This window comes from Mus caroli, unplaced genomic scaffold (genome assembly GCF_978045245.1).
Source record: "Mus caroli unplaced genomic scaffold, Mus_caroli_1 scaffold_13, whole genome shotgun sequence".
NCBI classification, from domain to species: Eukaryota; Metazoa; Chordata; class Mammalia; order Rodentia; family Muridae; genus Mus; species Mus caroli.
In genome coordinates, this window is record NW_028227268.1 from 9,466,820 (window position 1) to 9,485,000 (window position 18,181).

The 18,181-nt window shown below is 44.6% G+C and overlaps 1 long non-coding RNA gene across 2 annotated transcripts in view; it reads left to right on the forward strand.

The window, feature by feature from the left end:
* The window catches only part of LOC110305879 (uncharacterized), a 48,551-nt gene that overhangs the window by 26,874 nt on the left and 3,496 nt on the right, over window positions 1-18,181 (forward strand). For both annotated transcript variants that reach the window (XR_015044932.1, XR_015044933.1), the window contains 3 exons: window positions 11,219-11,348; window positions 12,093-12,147; window positions 12,660-12,981. This is a non-coding gene — a long non-coding RNA (uncharacterized LOC110305879). The remainder of the gene's footprint in view (window positions 1-11,218; window positions 11,349-12,092; window positions 12,148-12,659; window positions 12,982-18,181) is intronic.

The window sequence follows — 18,181 nt, forward strand, 5'->3', positions numbered from 1 at the left end:
GCAGGATATGTCAATGCCTGATGGACCACCTTACATCTGGGGAAGAGGGATGCCTCTAGTGGGATGAGAAGGGGAAGAGCAAAATCCCAAGTCCAAAGGGCATTCTGGAGGAAATGATTCTACTGGAGAGGCTCCATGTGGCTCATCCCTTACAAAGAGAAATGTGCTGCTGCAGATGGCGAGCTTGCTCAGCGGGGAAAGGTGCTAGCCATCAAGCCCCATGACCTCAGTTTGATTCCCTGGGACCCACACAGTGGGAGAACTGACTCCTGCAAGATGCTCTCTGATTTCCTCCACATAGACAAAAAGTGAGAAAATTCTTGCCAACTCTCTTAGTTCAGCCCACAATCCTCCCATCCTGCTAATTATTCCTAAATTGAAAATTATCAGGAAAGAAGGTATGCCTTGACAAGATTTCAAGATCTCCACTCATGGTCCACTCAAATGAAGCGGGACCTGGAATTTTCAAACTCTTTGCATCACAGATAAAACCCAATGGCTAAACTTCTTTATCCGTAGACCTTGAGCTCCAATTACATTTTCTTCCCGTCTGTGTTTCTAAGAAATTGTCAGCCTGTGTAGATTGCCTCATAACAAGGGCAGGGCATTGTTCACTGCATTGATTTTGAGGGGCTGAGTTAAGAATAATAATGTTATCTCTAAACAGGAGACGGGGAAGAATTCCCTAGGGTGAGGAAGGACTCTGCCAGCACACCCCATATATAGGCTGCTTTTGGTTCTCTTGTGATTTTGGTCTCTAAAAAGACTTGCTCTGAATCTTATTTACATATCCAACATCTTCATTAACTATTTATATAAGCAGAAAAAGTATTTTCATAGCAATTACAATGAGTTTGATTACAAAGTTGCCTCTGGTCCTATAGATAGCCTACTCATTTTAAAGTTAAGAAGATGAGATTCTAAAAAAGTCCAATCATTCAACCCTATTTTTTTTGAAAATTTCTTGCAATATAACTGCAGAGGGTTATGAAAAAAAATAGTAGTCTCCAGATAACAAAACAAAACAAAACAAACAAAGCAAAACAAAACAAAACAGTAGTCTCCTGTCATCCATAGACATTTATCCTTGGCGGTACTACAGTACAGTTTTACCTATAGCCCAGTGGTATGGGGATATGGAGTTCAACCTTATTAAAGAAAAAGTAAGGTGGAGAGCAAGGTGCCACAGGCTCCTGTGATCCCCTGAAGAGTCCAGCTCTGCTGTACACAGCATTAGATCTAAGATGGCTCCCTGAACATGGGAAAGATAGCAAGAGGAACCAAGGCCAGGGCAGTGGCTGCTTCTCCCATCTTCAAGGAAGTCCTCATAGCTGATGATACTCCTGTTTCTCCCCTCCTGAGTTACCTCATCAAGCAGGGCTTTTACAGGGCACAGTGACAGTGTGGCAAGATATGATTGGCTTGAAAGTCTATGTGCTACACAATAAACTCAGATCCACACCTTGATGCTGATCTCTGGGGGAGTCTGATTACCTGGGATTCATCATGTGACTTTGTCGCCGCTCACCACCCCTTCCCCCAGTCCAGTTCCTACACAGCCGGCCTATATTCTAGTTTCTTTTTCAGTAGCTATGATAAAATAATACCCAGAAAAAGGGCAACTTACGGGTCAAATGGTTTACTTAGCTTATAATTCCAGTTGCAGTTTATCATGGCAAAGAATTCAAAGCAAGAACTTGAAGCCACTGGTCACATCCAGTAAAGAGAAAGAGTGCTTGTATGTGCCTGGACCCAGGTAGGATCTCTACTTTTATACAGTCCAGAACCTCATGGCAGGAACAGTGGCACTCACTACCCGACTGACTCTTCTCACATGAGTGAAGATAAGGCAGTCCCTCACAGACATGCCCACAGGGTAGCCTGCTTTAGACAGTCCCTCACTGAGCGTCTCGGTGATTCACGGTTAAGTTGATAATTAAAGCTAACCATAATAGTCTGGGAATACCCTCTTTGGTTTAATAAAACTCAAATGGCAAATTCAAAGACAAATTGCTTTGCAAATTCTAGGAGAACATGTCCCATCATTTCTTCAACATTCTATCTTGCTTGCCAGGCCTACCAGGCTACCCTACTAAAGACTTCATTGGTGAAGAAGTATCAGGGTCTTGTTCTGGACTCCATCTGCATCACTAGATTTTCCCAGGATCTCAGGCAGATCGGGTTAATAGTGTTTTTTAGTTGGGAGTAGGAAGGGAATGTGTCTTAGTTAGGGTTTTACTGCTGTGAACAGACACCATGACCAAGGCATGTCCTTATAAGAACAACATTTAACTGGTACTGGCTTACAGGCTCAGAGGTTCAGTCCATTATCATCAAGGTGGGAACATGGCATCATTTAGACAGGCATGGTGCAGGAGGAACTGAGAGTTCTCTATCTTCATCTGAAAGCTGCTAGGAGAAGACTGTCTCCCATGTGGTTAGGAGGAGGGTCTCATTGCCCACTCCCACAGTGACACACTTTTTCCATAAAGGCCACACCTATCCCAACAAGGCCACACCTACTAATAGTGGCATGAATGTATAAGCTTTGTAACTCCAGCGCAGGTTGGTGAACACAGGCTAAACCCTGGGGCTTGCAGGTCTGCCTATCTAACCTCCGTGGGAAGCCTCTGGGCACTGAGCAACACAATGTGTAAAACAGTGGATGGTGCATAAGGAACAACAGCCAAGGCTGTCCCCCAGTCTCTGCATACACATGCCCCCACACGAGTGCACACAACATCACACATAGACAAGAACAACGCAAACGGGTTTAAATGTAAAATAAGACACAGTGGGCTTGTGTGGAGGAAACCTCAGGCGTCACTAGTGTGTCTCAGCAGAGAAGACATGGATGCCATTGGTATCGATGGACCTGGAGCCCGTCCCAGATTTAGTCCTATGATTGTTCTGGAAAACCCTTGCAGCTCCTCAGAGGTGATCAACCCAGGTTTGTCTTCACCTGCTCACAATGCATGTGCTTGCTATACCCTCTAAGAGCTTGCCATGTTAAAACGAGAGCACACATTTAATTGCTCTTTTTAATTGAAGCTATGATGCACCCATGGCCAGGCATTATGCAAGATCTGGCTTAGATTAGCCCCTGCAGACTGAGCTAATTTAGTGCCTGCAATTATGTCTGCCCCGATGGTATTCTGCTCTCTGCAGGACATACCCAATACTTGTTTGTCTCAGATAGAAGCCATGGCTATGTTGGGGCCATCTATATTTTCTTGCCTGGGGCCTCTTATGACGCAAATTGGCTGGGATTAGGGGTGTGATCTATGACCCTGGAATAACATGGAGTTGACTGACACTGAGGAGATCTATCCTAGGAACGTCGTAAGGACACACATGCATGACCCCCCAGCGAGGACCAATGTGGGCCCACAACTAGAATCCGAAAGACAAACAAACAAACAAATCTTTTAAAAGTATACTGCTTTTCTTGGGGTGCTGCCCAGCCTTTGGGTGCAGAGGAGCAGTGTTCATGCCTTCTGAGAACGGAGAGGCACCAGCTGGGGATTTCATCTTGCAGAGACTGGTTAGCTGCCTGACAAAACAAACCGCTGTGCAGTTACAAACAGGAGTGAGTTGGGGCTAGAGAGACGGCTCGGTTGGTAAAGGGCTTGCTATGCAAGCGTGATGCCCTGAGTTTGATACCCAGCATCATTCATTCATTCATTCATTCATTCATTCATTCATACAGGTGTGTAGGAGTGCAGTTCACTTGATGAGGTATGTATTGAGAATACTGAAATTTTGGGTTCTTTAAAACACACACACTCACACACACACACACACACACACACACACAGAGAGAGAGAGAGAGAGAGAGAGAGAGAGAGAGAGAGAGAGAGAGAGAGAGAGAGAGAGAGAGAGAATAAAAATGTACTTTCATTTCAGTCCCAGATGTAGGGATATGGGGCTGCTTCGAACTGTTTTAGCAGGGGCGTGGTTTTCCCAGCTGCAGATAGTCTCTGCGATTGTGTGACCTTTGGGATTTTGGGGACCTCTTCAGAGGATATATAAGTGCTAAGGCCCTGAGAAGAGGTTGGTTGATGGTTGATGACCATTGAGGGGCAGGGAGGGGTTGTTAATAGTCCTGGTATCAAGGAAGAAACAAAAGTAAAGAAATTAGATTAAGGTATGCTCAATCTCTCTCTCTCTCTCTCTCTCTCTCTCTCTCTCTCTCTCTCTCGCTCTCTCTCTCTCTCTCTCTTTCTCTCTCTCTCCTTTCTCACCGATCTAGTGGTATGTTATGAAATTAGGAGGATAAAGGGTGGCAAAAAGAACCCCCAAGGTAGCAAAGACCAGCTACAAGGTGGAAGCAGAACTGGTCACCCAGGTGAGCAGATTCATGGACTCCTGCTGCACTGAGAGATGCTGTGTCACATATGAAATTGACAGAGACTAAATTTAATCAGAGAAAAGAGTGCATGAGCATTCTCCCTTGCCGTGTTTCTCAGTTTCTGCATGTCTGCAATCCTATCCAAACACAATGATTTCTAAAAGTAGGGTTTAGGAGCTCGAGATAGACATTCCGTGCCAACCTCTACGATCTGCATGAAGAAGCATACACACAGTACACGATACAGGTGCACACTCCTGCACATGTGCACACCCAAATAAGAGTGGGTAGCAGTCTCAGTAGATTGGTGGGGGGAACGGTTTCTTCCTTTGCATATAATGATGGCCAAAGTGACAGGTTTGGGTTTATGCAACAGTTTGATTCCAGAGAAGGACAGTAGAGATTAGAGGAAAATAGATCAATCCCAAACAGTCTTGAGATATATGTTAAGAAGGCCTTCCTGCGGACACACCTGGATGTTGTCTATTAGCAGAAAGAGGCATATGCTCTGGCTGCTTTGAAGCCACTCTGTGCTTTTAGATTCTGAAATGATCTGAGCTAGGCAGCCGCTGTGTTTGTGTATTTGGGGAGCTGGGGGTCTACAGAGGGAGGGCTAGCTGCTCATCATTAGTGAGTAGCCAATACAGTTTCTCTCTTGCTGAGTCTGGGCACTTAGCTGTGAAGCCACAGGAGGCTGGAGGTGCAGAGGTTGAAACCGGAAGAGGAGGAAGTGTACGGTGGGCTGATGCCCAGGAGGGCTCCTGGAGGGTAACCAATCCCATCAGTGGGGGCAGATGGAAGTCTCCCTGGTGACTTGATAACTCCAGGGGCAGCCCTGCAAAAGGAAGGGAGGAAAGGGGATTTCCGGAAATCTCCAGCTCTCCCTCCTGCCTGCTTCCCTCCGTCCTCCAGCTGCTGTTTGCAAAAATTAGTCGAAAGAAGGATGTATCAAAACCCCAAGAAGAAAGAACCCCGCCGCCAGCCTCCGCCATGACCCTTAACTCCAATTTTGCCTGGACTGTTTTTCTTTAACATAGCTGACGGAGGTGCAGGTCCCATATCAAAGGACACAGGAATAACAGGCAGGTTCCAGGCTGGTCGGGGAGGGGCTTAAGTCCCCACAGATGTCAGTCAAACATCCCTAAGATTCCCCGCCTCCTTTCCTTGGCCCATCTGAGGAAATCCAGAATACAAAAGCCAGAAAGCCCTTAGTACGCCTTGGCTGCTGTTCATTACGTGATTTATTATAGATATTAACTATATCTTTGATCTGACTATCTCCCGAGCTGCAAAGAGTTCCTGCTTGATAAAGTGTTAGTATACATACTCTTTAGGAGAGGGAGAGATGGCTCAGTGGCTAAGAACACTAGTTATTCTTTCAGAGGATCTAAGTTCAGTTCCCAGCACCCCCGGACACTCACAACCCTCTGTAACTACAGAGAATCTGATGCTGTCTTTTGGTCTCCACGGGCACCCACACAAATGAGACGTACATTCATGCAGATATATATGCATACATTCATACAGGCATATATACATGCACATGCTTTTAAATATATATGTACTATTTATATATAAAAAGATAAGCCTTATTATATTTTAATAGATTATCTTAATATGCCTAATGATGTTAAGGTCTTTAGAAAGATAGACTCTACCTCCTATAGTTAGTCCAGAGAGGACTGAGTTATCAGGAAGAACCAGAATTGTTTTATGTATCTCAAATGCAATGCTTTTGCTTTGCTTGCAATTTGCTTTCCCAGAACATGGCTACGGAGAGTTGGGTTTTTGCTAGCACTGGGTGTAGAGGTGTGTGTGTGTGTGTGTGTGTGTGTGTGTGTGTGTGTATGTGTGTGTGTGTGTGTGTGTGTGTGTGTGTGTGTGTGTGTGTGTGTGTGTAGGGGAGCATGCAACGAGAAAGCATCCTACTTTGTTGGGCATAAAGGATAGGTCTCAGATTTGTACAGAATCGAGGCCACTGGTAGGCATGGCGGCTGTATGCTTTTGTTCTCACTCGTACTTGTTGCAGACTTTGGAAAGGCAAGCATCTTTATCCTCCATTTCCAGGTACAGGAAGAGGAGCCTGGTGAGGGAAAGGTGACCCCTCGTGATTGTTAAGGGGGAAAAGGCATCCGCTGGCATCACAAATATGTATCTTTTATCACAGTGTATGTGTGGGTGGTCTGTGCATGTATGTGTCTGCGTGTGTTTGTGTGTGCATGTGTGCGTGCATGGATGTGCAGGGTGGTATCTGGAAGTCCGAGGATAACTCTGTAGGGTCCGTTCTCTCTGTCCATCTTTACATGGGCTCTGCAGATCCAACTCAGGCTGCCAGATTTCAGCAGAAAGTGACTTAGAAACCTACTGAGCCATCTTGCTGGCCTCTCTATTTCTTCATGTTCTTGATGTTCACCTTAGACATGTCTGAGACAACTGTATTGGAACTGAGCATTTATGACATCTGCCCTGTTTCCTGCCTTGGTTGACAACATTTTCTTCAATTTTCAGGGCTCTTGGAGGGGACCAACCTAGACATCTCAGCACCTTCCTGTATCTCTGAGTTGTTCTGGTCTACCAGTTCCCACTAAGCTATTCCTCCAAAGATGGTCTGAAGAACCGAGAGCCCCCAGAAGAGTCAAATCCAAAGCGAATCAGAGCAGAGTCACCTTTATTGCTGAATCGCCTCTCTTCTTGTTTACCAAATCCTAGTGGTTTTTATGTGGAGGAGGCAGAGCCTGGGGTCAGGAGACTGTCGGAGGTGGAGGAAATTTGCAAAATTCCTGTCTCAGTCTTTAATTTTTCACTCATTTTTGCAAATTTTCTGCTAAACAACCTCTCATATATATTGACCCATTGACTATCTCATTGAGTCATTTGGCCATGTATCCATGACATGCTTCAAGTAGAATCAGAGGGAACACTATTCTTACAAGGTGCCTTGTTTGTCTCCCTTCCGTAGGTCCTGCCAAGCTTTTCAGAGGGCGTGTCTTACAGAAAGTGTAGGCAAGACACAATCTTCCTTTCACAGGGGTCATCCAAGACCATTGGAAAACACAGATATTTATATTATGATTCATAACGGCAGCAAAATCACAGTTATGAAGTAGCGACAAAATAATTTTATGGTTGGGGGGGTCACCTCAACATGAGGAACTGTATTAAGGGGTCGCCGCGTTAGGAAGGTTGAGAACCACTGCCTAAGTACTTCCTCTCTGAGTACTTCATCAGAGCAACAGAAAAGAAACCAATACCCCAGCTTGTGTAGTGATAATCTTATGGGTCACAGGGATCGTTCATGTATTATAGCGGATCAAGAACTGGCTTTGGAGGCCTTGGACATGTGACACATTCAATACATTCTGTATGTTCACTGTCATAATGTCCGTGACCCTGTCCCAGTGGCCAGGTGATCTGACAGGACTGGAAAACCATGGGCTTTTATCCACCTGCTCTTTCCATTGTGTTGTTGCTATGGTTTGGAACTTGAATGGCTCCCAAAGCCCCACAGGCTGAAGGCTTGGTTGCCAGGCTGTGTTGAGATAGGGAGGCCATGTGAAGTTCAGGAGGGGGGGATCTAGTAGAGCAAGCTAGGTCATTGGGGCATGCCCTTGAAGAAGCTCTATGGTTCCTGGTCCTTTTCCTGGTTTTCTTTGCTTCCTGGTTTCCACAAGGTAAGCAGCTTGGCTCCACCACCTATTTTCCACAGTGACAATTGACTTTGTCACAGGTCCCCAAGCAATGGCATCAACTATAAACTAGGTGGGGTAGTGCATACCTGTGATCTCAGTACTTGCAAGATGAATGGAGGGGAACCAGGAGTTCAAGGCTAGCCTTGGCCATAGTAGACTATGCCTCCAAACCACCACCACCACCACTACCACACACCACTACCCACACACACCACTACCCCCACACACCACTACCCACACACACCACTACCCACACACACCACTACCCACACACACCACTACCCCCACACACCACTACCCACACACACCACTACCACACACACCACTACCCACACACACCACTACCCACACACACCACTACCCACACACACCACTACCCACACACACCACTACCCACACACACCACTACCACACACCACTACCCACACACACCACTATGGCCACCTTCACCAGAAGCAGCAACACCAAAGAGAGTCAATTGAAAACGAACCCAAACTTTTGCAAGCGTCAGCCAAAACAAATCTCTTCTTTCTTAAAATTGATTTTTATTAGGTGTCTTATTACAGAGATGAACCTGTGACTGGCATAGTTTCTTACTGGCCTCACTCTGTTCCCACGATCAAGACCAAAATGTAGCTTAAAATTAGAAAACAGGAGGTTGACACAAGATGGCTCCCTCACCTGCTCTGGCAGTCATAGCCCTACCAGGCAGACACCTCTCCTCTGGCAGGGAAGGTGCCCAGATTGCATATGCCAGCAAGATTTTGCTAAAGGGACCCTGATATAGCTGTCTCTTGTGAGGCTATGCCAGTGCCAGGCAAATACAGAAGTGGGTGCTCACAGTCATCTATAGGATGTAACACAAGGCCCCCAATGGAGGAGCTAGAGAAAGTACCCAAGGAGCTGAAAGGGTCTGCAACCCTATAGGTGGAACAACAATATGAACTAACCAGTACCCCTGGAGCTCATGTCTCTAGCTCCACATGTAGCAGAAGATGACCTAGTAGGCCATCATTAGAAAGAGGGGCCCCTTGGTCTTGCAAACTTTATATGCCCCAGTACAGGGGAATGCCATGGCCAAGAAGTGGGAGTGGGTGGGTAGGGGAGCAGGGTGGGGGGAGGATATAGGGAACTTTTGGGATAGCATTTAAAATGTAAATAAAGAAAATATCTAATAAAATAAAATAAAAAATAAAGAAAACAGGAGGTTGGAGTGACCCGGTCTGCTGCCATTATGGTCAGTGCTTCGTACCCATGGGCATTTTATTCAGAATTAGCATTCAAGATGGAACAGAGCTACTCTCCTGGTTCTCAAGTGTTGACCTTGTGTGTCATTTATCATCACACATCATGGTTTTCCTCATTGCACTTCTAATCAGGGATGAATTGAGCCTTACTCTGATCTCTAAGGGCCCCTTCAAATGCCAGTATCTTCTGTGGTTGTTCATGTAATTTCATCTGAAAGAGAAAAAGCAGCCACAGTGAGTGCGACTTGACACTGCCACACACTTCCATAGCTCCAGCATGGCTTTGGGTACTTCCGAGATCCAATCACAATGACCAGGTGTGTGACATCCCCCAGCCAAGCTGGTCACCAGTTGGAGATTTTACTCACTGTTCGATACACATCCATACATACACTTTTTTTTTTAAAGCATAGAGTACTTTTTAAAGTCTTGGTGTTCATGTCAAAGGAAATTTAATACATAGGAGTCTGAATCATTTACATTTACATCATTCACATGTGGTTCTCTAAGAAGTAATTAGTGTCTAAGAAATCTTGTGACACACACACACACACACATTCATGTGTGTGTGTGTGCTTCTAAATTTCTTTAAAACATTAAGAAACAGGTGCCCCAGTCTTCTGAGTGTAAGCAGCAGTGAACGAACCCCTGTGGCAGGGAGGGAAGAAACGAAGGTGGCCTTGGGGAGATGAAGGTGCCAAGAAGCCACTTACCTCAGTCCCTACAGGCATGAACATAGTCAGTGCTTCCCGGTCCTTATTGGGTTGGCAATGTCTCTCCCAGAGTCGAGGGAACCACTGATGGCTGAAACTTTTCCATCCCGACGGTGTGCTGAGGTTGGCAGAGAGCACTCAAAAAACTTTGGCATAGAAGAACCACACAGGCAAGATCCCTACTTCCTTCCCTTTCTCTCTCTCTCTCTCTCTCTCTCTCTCTCTCTCTCTCTCTCTCTCTCTCTCTCTCTCTCTCTCTCTCTCTCTCTCTCTCTCTCTCTCCCTTTCTCTCTCTTTAAAGAAAGTGGCCATAATGTGTTCTTTCATTTGTAATTTTATGAAGGTCTCAATTGAATATACGAAGAAAGTGGAAAAAATGCTAACTCACCATGGACGTTTGGTTCCTTGTCCACCATGCTAAAGTCTGCCCACTCCCCCAAAGCAAAGTGGTTTTAGAGGTTCTGATAGGAAGAACACAGGGCAGAGAGGCCAGGGGTCTAGAGTCAGGACCTTTATGAAAAAGACTTATTTTCAAATATGGTTGGTTTAGCTTCTCACATGGTGAAAAGAGAATTCGGTTGTATTTCACCATGCCCATAACTTCTGCGAGCAAATGCTCTCACGGGATGGCATTTTTCACTGGTGGGCCTGCAAAGTGCTGAAGCAACAAGTTTCAAGCATCTCTTCTGTGGCTTTCATGTGTGTGTGTGTGCGCACATGCATGTGGACACAGGTGTGTGAGGGTGAGTGTGCATGTGGAGGCATGAGCCTGACATCAGGAGTCATCCTCCGTAGCTCTGATTCATCCAGACAAAGCCTGTCAATCCAGCTGATAAGCAACCCAGCTGAATGGCGGGCCTTGCGGGCCAGCTTGCTCTGTGGATCCCATGTCTTCCCTCTAAGGGTGGAATGACAGGTGGGTGCCATACTCGCCAGCATTTGCAGAGGCCTCTGGGAAACTGGCTCTGGTCCTTAACATTTGTGGTAAGCACTTTAACCACTGTACCACCTCCTCAAGCCCTGCCTTCTGAGTTTTAGATGATATATGAATGGCTAGGTTCTCACAGTGCAGCTGTTCCCTGGGGTGCGGGGAGGGTGTTGTGACTTCCATTCTCAGAAAGGTTCTGCCCTTGTCTCCAATGTGGCTTCGTGCTACTTGAAGTCATTACAGGATAAGGTTGTGCATATTTTGAATTGTCCACTCCCCCCTCTTTTTAGACACCAACTGCTTTAGTGCCAGGCTGTGGTGGAATACTGGCCAGACGTGTTTCTTGTCTTGATGCTTGTATTGACCGACAATCCAGGATCAGAGCTGCGCTTTCAACTGAGAAGCTGGGCGGCTCCTTCGGCATCAACTCTTTTATTTTACTTAACACTTTCATTTATCATTTGAGAAGTTCATAGGGTTCATTTTGGTCATACTCTCTCTCCCTCCTCCCCAAATCTCCCAGGTCCTCCTCTCCTGCTCCACCTACCCAGCTTCATACTCTTTCTTTCTCTTTGAAAAAGAAAAAGGAAAAACAACAACAACAACAACAACAACAAAGCAGAACTAAACATTCTTCCTCTTTAGAAACTCACAACCGGAGTCTGATATTTGTTGTCTCTTAACTTGCCGAAATTCTTTAACGTCATGTAAACACATTTATGTACTTTTTCCCTTTATTTATTGTGTGTGTAGGGAGAGCAGATGCAATGCATGTGTACATGTTAGATGTGAGCGTAAGTTATTGTGGAGGCCTCATTTTGATCTGCAGTCTTCTTTAGCTGCTCGGTCACCTTACCTTTCAAGACAGGCTCTCTCAGGGAGCCCAGAACTCTGGCTGGCCAGTAAGTTCTGAGGATCCTGTTGCCTCTGCCTTGGCAGTGGTACTGGTGCAGGTGTGCACTGACACACCTAGGTTTTCTATGTGGGTGTAGGGATATGATCTCAGATCTCCATGCTTGCACAGCAAGCACTTCCCCTACTGAGCCATATCTCTGGCTCCGTATAGCTAATTTTAAGGCTCGTAGAATAATTTGTGTATAGCTGTGGGGGAGGTGTCTGTCTTTCCTCATCCATGTTTATGGATGTTTATTGTCATTTGCTTAGGATGTACTTGTTTGATGAGTGCGGACTCAGTGCTGGGTAAGGCTGGAAACAGAAGGTAAGAGGGATGGAATACTGAGGGTTGACTCACCTAGTCAGGAAACTGCAATAGAGAACCTTCTAGAAATCTATGTGAAGTGAGAGTGTCTTACTCATGTGTCTTGAGTAGCATCTAGCTTTACCACATCATTTTTGACTTGGGCTTGAAGCTGAGAGAAATGCCACGTGGGAGGCTCTTCCCTCCTACCCAGATTCTTTTTATCATCCCTATAAATTTTTGGTTTTGCCACAAAGCTTCAGATTAGTTCAATTCATGCTGTTTTTGAAAATCTGCGAATTAATATGTAAACAATGTAGGAACGCCCCAACTCTATTTTTTGGCTCCTTATCTGTGTGACTTTAAGTGCCAGAAACGTGTGTGTGTGGGGGAGTCCATTCAAAGTCAGTTTGTTTTGATCATATTTATTTTTTAAATTTACTCTCTTTTAATGCTTACATTGGTCTTAAAAATTATTAATTTTTATATGATATATTTTAATCATTTTTCCATCTCTCAACTCATTTTTCCAGGTATACGTACAAAGATCTGTTCCACCTTGTGGCAATACTGCAAGTCCCACCCTCCCATGGCTCTCCTCTGTACAGACTGTAAAATACAAGCAGAAAACACTAATTAACTGATCATTAGCAGGAAGGTGAAAGATCATACTTAGATTTACATGTTGCCTTCTTGTTCGAAGAACTGCGTCAGCATCCACTAATTAATCCATCAGCAAAGAATGCTGCCTGCATCTCTCCATCATTAGCCAGTCTTCAAAAGAAGCAAGAAGACCGGGGGATGGGCGCCAGATGGCTTCTGATGCATCTCTGTCATTCAGATCTCCTCCACCAGGTAAAGTGGCCAGATCAGAATCCAATTTCCAACCCCCAACTTTTACTTACAAGTAAATTCTGATTTTCTGAAAAAAAAAAAAAAAAAAAAAGGACCAAAGTTATGTAACAGACGAAGTGATAGAGGTAGAAACAAATGAATTTTAATCTCATACTTTTTTAAAAGTACTTTATTTCCCACAAATACTGAATTTCAGCACTTTTGTTTTATGATACAAAGTAATGTGTTCCTTCTTGTTATGACTTTTTACCAATGCATTTCTGTTTCTACAAGGTGTGTGTGTGTATGTGTGTTTGTGTGTGTGTGTGTGTGTGTGTGTCAGGGCCAATTAATTAGGCTATGGCTTTCTGAGTGGTGAGGGTTTGAGACAGGAGAGAGTCTAAATGTTTATAACAAATTACTGAGAACCAGAATTTTGTCAAGACTTTAGGGAGGTAAATGTTTGTAACCATAAGAATCATTCATTCATTCATTCATTCATTGATTCATTCATCTGATTTGGGAAATCCTTTTGTCATGATGGACATAATGAACAGATACATGTTTAAATTTGTAGGGAAATTCTAAAAACAGGAAACAATAGATAGAAAAGAGGGTAATCTGGGGCTCAGAAGATAAGAGCAGGTACTGTTTGAAGAGTTTCACCCCAGCACCCATAGCAAGTAGGTTACAACTGCCTCTGACTTCAGCTCTAGGCTGTCTAGTACTTTCCTCTGGCATCCTCAGTCCTTATCTCATGTGTATACACCACCCCCACCCTCACTACATACACACACACACACACACACACACACACACACACACACACACACACACACGAAACAAATCTTTATAAAAGGACGTTCAGCTTCTCAACCCAAATGGTTGTTTACTGTCCTTCCTCTGAACTACAGCCAGTCTCCCTGAGCCTCAAAAGACAGACAAATGGGAAATTAGCTCAATTTAAATTTCTGCTTCTGGATTGGTTTCAACTGTGCTTGTTGTGTTCAACGACAAAATCTCCGCAATTCTGCAAAACTAGCTTGTCTATGGAAATCATTTGTGGGGGATCTGTTCCTCCCATTCACGTCACTGAAAATCTGAAGCTCAGCTCTGATTTTTATCAACGTCCCTTCCACCCTCTACTTAATCGCAGAAAATGAAAGCCACAGTGTGCTTTGAAATTAGAACGTGGCAAGTTCAGAGTGGGCAGGGAGTCTATTGTCTTTTGAGAGGAAAGCTAGGAAGCACAAACCATACTCAGCTAGATAGAAATAAACAGAAAACACACACACACACACACACACACACACACGAAAGAAAAAGGAAAGAAAGAAATGGGAGATCCAGTGAGCCAGCAGAATCAAGCTTAGACATTGATCGGAGCCAGAGTGGAAAATCACAGCCTGAGAAGCCAATGATACCAAGAGCCTGACTCTCTCCAAGAGCCCTCTCCTTTGATTATAGCCAAAGCCCCTTTAGAAGCTCATCCATCCCCAGGATTCTGAAATAAAGGCTGGAATCCTCAACACAGTGTGGCTTTTATCCAGAACTTATGTGATTTTATCCTCAACGAACTTATTAAAGCCTTTTATCTTCTCATACCTAGGGATTTATCCACTTGTTGGTGTTTATTTTGCAGGCATGTCCTAGTGTAGACGAAAATGAACGGCTGTTGACTAAGCTCCAGCAGCCTCTCTTATCAAGTGGATCATGTTTCCCTGGGGATTTCAGAGTGTCCCTAAACATTGTATAAGTCCACAATGTTCTTGCAGCCACACTCAGTGGCTCCTTTGGAAAGGTACTTGGGCTCTCAGCTAAATAAATTCCTTCAAGGACAGTTATTGGGGACACTGGGAAGTGCTTTTTCCGTGTATGAGTCTTTCTTTCCTTCCAAGGCATCTGCTTAATGAGTTGTGACTCCTCTGGTTCACACAGCAAAACATACATGATTCATTCTGTGGGTCTATTTTATAAGCTGGGATAACAGGTGATGTGTGTAGCCTTAAAATACCTTGGGAAGTATATAGGAGGTAAGAAAATGCCCCTGGAGAGTCCTGGTGGCTTTGGCATTCTAATTCATAGGAACCCACTTGCTAGCTCTAAAATTTCTTATTACAAGAAAAGCAGCATTCAGGTTGAATATCTTATATGGCTCATGCTCAGGGACAGAAGTGCTTCACATTTTGAAGTTTTTCAGTTAATTTTTTCCTTTTTTACCTTTTTTTTCTTTTTCATTTTTAAAGTTGTGAATTACAGTGCACCCTAAACATCGGTGTTTAGGGCATCTTAAGAATTTGCATTTTTCAGATTAGAGATATTCAACCTAGAACAAAACTTTCGAAGAAAGCAAGTCTTGATTATTTTAGAGTTGACAGTGCAGACAGCATCTGTCCCTCCTAAAGGTAGACTAGAAAAATGGAAGTGGAGGGGTGAACACATCAGACTATACCCTGAATCTTATGGAGGAGTAGCAACTATTAAACAAGGGGAGACTCCCTAAAACACTAGAATGGGAGTTAACACCAACAAGCAAAACAGCCCAGGCAGCAAAGGAAGGGTCAGAGAGCTCATTAGCTGATCTACTGTCATTTTTTTCCCCTATAGAAAAAACCTCCAGGTAGTGCTGTTGTCTACGAAAAGCCCACATTTAACACCACCATCCAGCTGGATCAGCTGTGAGACCTTTCCTCCTCAGAATAACTAAAATTCTTTCATCTATTCAATAAGACCTATCCAGACCACCTTTGTGGAGGGTGACCAGTTGTCTGTCTTGGGATGCCCATGACTCTCTTGGTTCTAGCATTTGAAAGCCCAAGAGTATCAGTTACCCCTGAGTCCTGAACAAGCCAGTAGAGTAAGTTGGTCACTTTTTCTATCTCTTTAAAGAAGCAAATGAGTGAATACATTCAAGCCATATAAGACCACGCCTGACACATGAGAAATCTCAACTTAGTAAAGTGCAGTGCTGTGGGATCAGGTCTCAGTCTCTACTTACTCTCTCTCTCTCTCTCTCTCTCTCTCTCTCTCTCTCTCTCTCTCTTTTTTCCCTCCACACATGGATGTGTCTTTGTAAAGCAATCAGGAAATAGAACCTTCCATGGCCAGTTGTCAACCTGGGACAAACCTTCCTGGTGACTTTGAGGAGTCCTGAGGAATGATTTCCCAGTGTCCTTGTGACTGTCTATGAGCAGATCTACTGAAGCCAAAGCCTTAATACCTTTCTAGAGAGATCAGAGGAGGGATGTGGAGTGCAGATGGGATGGGCATGGAGAGACACACACCAGGGCTTGTTACAGTTTCCTCATGCTGGGAGCCTCTGTACTCATCTTAGTACCTTATTTGTCCTACAGATATTTTCAGTTCCAAATCATCAACATTTCCCACCCCCCTTCCTCATAATCACAGTGGCAAACACTCTGTAAAAATCTCTGTCTCTCAGGGGATCAGTCAGCGCTTAACACCACTAGGCATCTTGTTACCTCGTGAGCCCCAACAGTAGCAAGTGTTCTTCTTTTTTTTTCCCATTTGCTGGATGAGGGCATGAAGACACAGGGTGGAGAGATTTGCTTGGGGTTTAAGTAGGATTTTGGCAGGAGTCAGGATTCTAATGGAGGCGAGTCGATGCTTTCAGTCTGATTTCTTCACAGGTAGAGCAGGCAAAGAATAGTGCCTTTCCTAGCTTGTAGGGCTAAGGAGCTCATGGGGCCATAATGACTTGGTCCACAAAAAAACGTGATTGGAAGCAAATGTCTCCTGTGCACTCTTTTACTATCATTGCCTGCTCATTCGTGCCTTGTTGTCTCAAACTACAAATGCCTCAGGAGATAAAATAGGCAGAGTCTGTAGATCCTCCCCTTTCATCAAGAGAACAAAGCCCTATTTCCTTGGGGTCACAAAAGCATTGTCCCTAATTTCTCAGGTCAGTTATGTCTCTCCCATTTCTTCTTTCTGACGAGATTTCTCGAGTCTCTGTGCTGTGTAAAGGTGGACCCCGTGGCTTTGAAGATGAGAAGCAGATGATAATGGTTATCGTAGGACTGAATTACCATCGTACATACTTGAACTGCAAACTAATTAGCATTCTGGCCTGCTTTTCCAAAAGTCCAACCAAACAGGGATGCCCTTAGCACACAGAATAAAAGGGACTTTTGTGATTTTAATCCAGGGTTTGCTTTGGATTAGAGGCTGTGTGTTCACCTTCAGCATTCTCTGTTTGACTGGACTCGCCTGCTGAGTCGTGGAGGCTCTCGATTAGCAATGGTGTCTGCATCAGGGCAGCAAAGTGGCAGAAACCTCATCAGGTGTGGCTAGTTTATGTACAGGTGTGGACAGGGCAGTCATTGAAAGCAGAGCCCGACTTTGTCTCCTACCTATACTCAACACCTCCACGCCCCAGCCCTGGCAGCATTTCTTTGCCTGCACAGTTCTCTTTTCCTTGTTAGGCTTGCAAACCTTTCACTCATCAGAGGCCCAGAGCAGTTTGGAAGGCTCGGATGTGTCAGTATCAGTAAGCTAATGGAAGCCATGTGTTCCCAGAATGGGAAAAAGCTGGCCACGCAAGCATCCAGACACGGCTCGCTTAAGTGGTTCTGAAGCAAAGATTCTCTCCTGGCGTTCGTTCTATTCTTTTCTTAGTAGGTTGTTAGCCACTCTGAAGATTAGCTTGCTGATGCTCCTGCCCAGTGACCCCATGCTTAAACATAAAGGACTCATGCAATAAGGGCTGGTGAATTAGCTAAGATTTATCAAATAGATACTGAGGCAATGCAGCTTAACAATGAAAGGACAATCAGAACCACTACATCAACTGGCTATGTGTTTAGTGCGCACATCCCTGCTTCCCAAGAGTCTTAAGTTGATGGGCTTATTTAACCCTAACCCTGAGTTGGGAACTAGGCATTGCCATTTCCATACCACACCAAGCTCTCCACAGGAGAGCTGAGGAATGTATCTGACCATGGACACTGTGGCCTGGGGGCTGGTAATCTAGTCTTTATGCTTTCTCCATGTGGCACAGTGACCTGGGAAGGGGACTTGTGATAGCAATGAAATGTAGACATTATCTAAGATTTCAAAGGATGCATGGTAGGAAAACATGGTTAATATAAGGTAAGTAAATTTGCTCAGTACAGCCTGCCTTGCCAAGGGTAGCAAGGCATGGAGGTTTATCTTTCCCAATAGAGTGACAAGATCTGAGCTTACTATACCCCCTCAATGA